General features: G+C 38.9%; 1 pseudogene across 1 annotated transcript; it reads left to right on the forward strand.

Moving 5' to 3' along the window:
* The first annotated feature begins 320 nt into the window (after positions 1–320).
* On the forward strand, positions 321–1,601 carry LOC308415345 (peptidyl-prolyl cis-trans isomerase D-like; annotated as a pseudogene). The gene has a single exon. The product of its transcript is annotated as a peptidyl-prolyl cis-trans isomerase D-like (transcript).
* Positions 1,602–5,484: the final 3,883 nt, after the last annotated feature.

The raw sequence follows: 5,484 nt of genomic DNA on the forward strand, positions 1-5,484 counted from the left end.
CAACAGATTGGGAAAAGATTTTTACCAATCCTACATCTGATAGAGGGCTAGTATCCAATATATACAAAGAATTCAAGAAGTTAGACTCTAGAGAATCAAATAATCCTATTAAAAATGGAGTGCAGAGCTACACAGAAACTTCTCAACTGAGGAATATTGAATGGCTGAGAAGCACCTAAAGAAATGCTCAGCATCCCTAGTCATCAGGGAAATGCAAATCAAAACAACCCTGAGTTTCCCACCTTAAACCAGTCAGAATGGCTAAGATTAAAAAAAACAAAACAGGTCGCCAGCTTGTAACGTAGAGGTGCAGTAGAGTTCGAGCCCCTCTCGCCCAGTGTCACCCTTTCCAGTGCCGGCAGTGAAGATGTCCCACCCATCCCCAGCAGCCAAGCCCTCCAATTCCAAGAACCCGCGAGTCTTCTTTGACGTGGACATCGGCGGGGAGCGAGTTGGACGAATTGTTTTAGAGTTGTTTGCAGATATTGTTCCCAAAACTGCAGAAAATTTTCGTGCATTGTGTACAGGAGAAAAAGGCACTGGATCCACAACTGGGAAACCTCTCCATTTTAAAGGATGTCCTTTTCATCGAATTATTAAGAAATTTATGATTCAGTGTGGAGACTTCTCAAATCAGAATGGGACAGGAGGAGAAAGTATTTATGGTGAAAAATTTGAAGATGAGAATTTTCATTATAAGCATGACCGGGAGGGTTTGCTGAGCATGGCAAATGCAGGCCCCAATACAAATGGCTCTCAGTTCTTTATCACAACAGTTCCAACTCCTCATTTGGATGGGAAACATGTGGTATTTGGTCAAGTAATAAAAGGACTAGGTGTGGCAAGGATGCTTGAGAATGTAGAAGTGAATGGTGAAAACCTGCTAAACTGTGTGTGATTGCAGAATGCGGAGAACTGAAAGAAGGGGATGACTGGGGCATATTCCCCAAAGATGGCTCTGGTGACAGTCATCCAGATTTCCCTGAGGATGCAGATATAGATCTAAAAGATGTAGATAAAATTTTATTAATATCTGAAGACTTAAAAAACATTGGAAATACTTTTTTCAAGTCTCGGAACTGGGAGATGGCTATTAAAAAATATGCGAAGGTTTTAAGGTACGTGGATAGTTCAAAGGCCGTTATTGAGAAAGCAGATATATCCAGACTGCAACCTATAGCTTTAAGTTGTGTGCTAAATATTGGTGCTTGTAAATTGAAGATGTCAAATTGGCAGGGGGCAATTGACAGTTGCTTGGAGGCTCTTGAAATGGACCCTTCAAATACGAAAGCACTGTACCGAAAAGCGCAAGGATGGCAAGGATTAAAAGAATATGATCAAGCATTGGCTGATCTTAAGAAGGCGCAGGAGATAGCCCCAGGAGATAAGGCTATCCAGGCAGAATTGCTTAAAGTCAAACAAATGATAAAGGCACAGAAAGATAAAGAGAAGGCGGTGTATGCAAAAATGTTCGCTTAATAAGGACAAGACTTTCCTTGACTGTTATACATTGATTAAATATTGGACAATGTATATCACTGTCTGCACTGTCCCCGATGTGTTTCCCTTGGTCTTCATCATTGTTTCCATAGCAGTGCATACATAGGTTCCTTCTTAAATAAAGTGTTACGAAATGCAAAATCAAAACAAAACAAACAAACAAAACAACAACAACAAACCAAAAAACTCCGGTGATAGCAGATGCTGGTGAGGATGCAGAGAAAGAGGAACACTTCTCCACTGTTGGTGGGATGTAAACTTGTATAACCACTCTGGAAATCAGTCTGGCGGTTCCTCAGAAAATTGGACACAGTGCTACCTGAGGACCCAGCTATACCACGCCTGGGCAAATACCCAAAAGTAGCTGCAACATATAACAAGAGTACGTGCTTCACCATGTTAATAGCAGCCTTGTTTATAATATCCAGAAGTTGGAAAGAACCCAGATGTCCTTCAACAGAAGAATGGATTCAGAAAGTGTGGTACATTTACACAATGGAGTACTACCCAGCTATTAGAAATAATGACCTTATAAAATTCTTAGGCAAATGGATGGAACTAGAGATTATCTTCCTGAAAGAGGGCACCCACTTACAAAAAAACACATAAGGTATGCACTTCCTGATAAGTGGATACTAGCCCCAGAAAGCTCTGAATACTGAAGAAACAATTCACAGACCTCATGAAGCTCAAAAAGAAGGAAGGCCAAAATGTGGATGCCTCAGTCCTCTTAGACGGGAGAAAAAAAAACCAATCACAGGAGGAAATACAAGATCAAATAGAGGAACAGCAATTGAAGAAAGGATCATTCAGAAGCCGCCTTACCTGGGGATCCACCCTATATTCAGCTACCAAATCCAAGCACTATAGCTGATCCCAAGAAGTACTTATTGGCAAGAACCAGATAGAGATGCCTACTCTAACATAACATAGTCATGTTAGAATCATATAGTACAGCTGAGCATGCTTACAGCTAACCATTGGTCTGAACTCAGTGATCCCAATGAGGGTGCTAAAGAAAGGACATAAGGAGCTGAACAGGGTTGCAACCTCATGGGAAGAACAACATTATCAACCAACCAAACCTTCCACAACTTCCATGAACTAAAACACTAACCATTTAGCACACATTGAGAGATATATGACTCCAGTTGCATATGTAGCTGAAGACAGCAGTGTCTGGCAACAATGTCAGAAGAGGCCTTTGGTCCAGAGAGGGAACATTTTCCCAATGTAGAGGAAAGCCAAGCCACTGAGGTCGAAGGGTGATTAGGATCGAGTGCACCTTTGTGAAGACAAGTGGAGGGGGAGGGGTGATGGGAGCAGGGTGGAGGAAGGGGACATTTCGAATGAAAACACAGAGTGTATCTAATAATAAATAAATTAATAAAATTGAAACAAGACAACGGTATTATTTATTATCTCCACACCTTTCCGATATATTGTGTCAAACAATAGTTAGAGTCATAAGACAAGAGAATGAGTTAAAGGATATAAATAGAAAAAAAAAGTCAAATTATCCTTATTTGTAGGTGATATTACACATGAGAAAACCAGAAAAACTCTAGAAATAATCAACACTTTCGGGATAGAAATTTCACTTACAAAAGTAGCACCAGATTATGTTGACCCACCAGCCACCCAAATAATGGGATGGAGACCGTTTATTAATTATAAAAACTCACTCTTAGCTGGCTTGCTCCCAACTAGCTGGTATAACTTAAAATAACCTATTTATACTATTCTATACTCTGCCTGCCATGTTGCTCTTTACTTCTCCTTAGTACTAACAGCTGTTTCTTCCACTGCATCTGGCTGGTGAATCCCCTGCACCTGATTCTTTCCGAGCATCCTATCTCTGCAGGATGTCCCATCTATCTTCTTCTGCTTTAGACTGATCAGCTCTTTATTAAACCATTCAGAAGGTTATAGAGAAGATGTTTGCAAAACACTGAGACAGTATCAGAGTCTGGCCTGTACTGAACTCTCTGAATAGAAAGCTGCATTTGAATAATACAAAGACAACCTTTACACAGTGCACAAGAGATTATCCAACGTCTCCCTCTTTTAGTCTAATAAAAGGCTCTTTCTCTAACACTAATTAACTGTATACAATAAGAACAATTATAAAACTATCAGGTATTTGGCACCCTTCGAGAAAGTACTGTGTGTGTGTGTGTGTGTGTGTGTGTGTGTGTGTGTGTGTGTGTGTGTATCCCATCTTAGTGAGTCCAAAGTTCTGTACCTATGTCACTTTCTATCATAATTTGCATTTTTCAACCTAAAATTGTCTTTTTAGACTTTAAGATATTTTCTTAGATCTTAAATAATTTAAGCTTATATGTGAGACTTTAACTATCCCACCAGAGACCCGAGAATACATATTACCTGTCTAAACAGAAGTGCAGAGAAAGCAGCTTCCAAAACTATAGAAATGACAGACTGCAGGCTGCCTGGACAAGCACCCAAGGATCCTCTGCAGTGCTGGAACATCCATCTTTGGCCTACAGGCTCAGAATATCTGACAGACCTTTTGTGAAGCAAGATTTATGAAGGACTAGCCTACCTAGCAAAATATAATGTTAAATTTGCATCAATATACAATAATCTCTATCTTTTAACACTAGATAGGAGAGAAAGAAAAAACAGAAAGAGATCCCTGAATCTATCCTCTTTTACTTTGTTTGTTCCTTGACTAAAACCATAAACTATTAGCAACCAACCCCACTAAATGACAGCACATCCATAACAGACTAAATGACCAAATATCAACGACCCTATCTCTTGAGAATAGGGACATCATTTCTTTAAAATTTCTCCCTGCTATCTAGGGGTGATAGCATCCTTTAGGAGCCCTAAGAAATTTGAATATTGGCCAAGTCTTGGCAGAGCTATCTGTATCATTTGCTGTCCAGTCTCTGTGACAGGTAAGTTCAGAGCTTAAATGAAGTCCTAGTTGAAGCAATCTGCGTGGCTGGATCATGCTAGCTAGGTGTTTTGAAGTTGTCTTAACTTTATTTAATCTATTTCTGGGAGATCTCATACCCTCTTCTGTTCTAAGATCATTTCCTTTAAAGTGTAGTTAAATGTTTTTACAATTGTTTGACCTGTAGGATTGTAATATATATCTATCTGTAACATGTTTTATGCTATAATGCCTAAAAATCTGTTGTATTCTGTTGAATACATATATCAGATCATCATCAGTTTCAACCTGCAAAGGCATCTACAAGATAGACACCATCTCTAACAAATGTGCCATTTCAGAATCATCCTTTGCTGAACTTAAGAGAGAAGACCCTTGAAATCCTGAACAGGAATCAACTGTATGATGTATTAATATATGTACATACTTTATATTTTCAAACTTTCTAAAATGAAACACATAAGCTATTGTATGATATTGTTTTAGGAGAGGAACATTAAACATAATCTGTACGCTTAATTCAACATATTGTCTTTGATCTAGCAAGTGATCCTTGACATATAGGTATCTAGATGGATTGTGTTGGTTTATAATCAGGTGAAGCCTTTTTATCTAACATTTCTATGGGCTGCCATTCTGAAATCTTGTCACAAGGTGGCATTGTAGGCCCCAAATAAGATTCCTCTGAAGCTCCTTTATTCTAAGGCTTGATGACCCAGTGTAGGGGAAATGTCAGGGCTGGAAGGTGGGAGGGTATGGATGGGTAGGGGAGTACCCTCATAGAAGCAGGGAGAAGGAAGATGGGGGATTTATAGAGGGAAAACCAAGAAAGGGGATAACATTTGAAATGTAAATTAAATATATCTAACATTAAAAAAAAGAATCCTCTAATCTCTGTTCTATGGCCTTGAATCTAGCAATCCATTTCTCAGTCCTTTCATTGTCTAAATATGCCTTATTCTGATTTCTTAAAGAGGACATATAAAATTCCAATCATTACCAAATTTATAATTTTTTATGCTGATAATCAAACAAAATTTTATGGGATCCAAATGCCC

The sequence above is a fragment of the Micromys minutus genome (assembly GCF_963924665.1).
Source record: "Micromys minutus genome assembly, chromosome: X".
In the NCBI taxonomy this organism is placed as follows: Eukaryota; Metazoa; Chordata; class Mammalia; order Rodentia; family Muridae; genus Micromys; species Micromys minutus.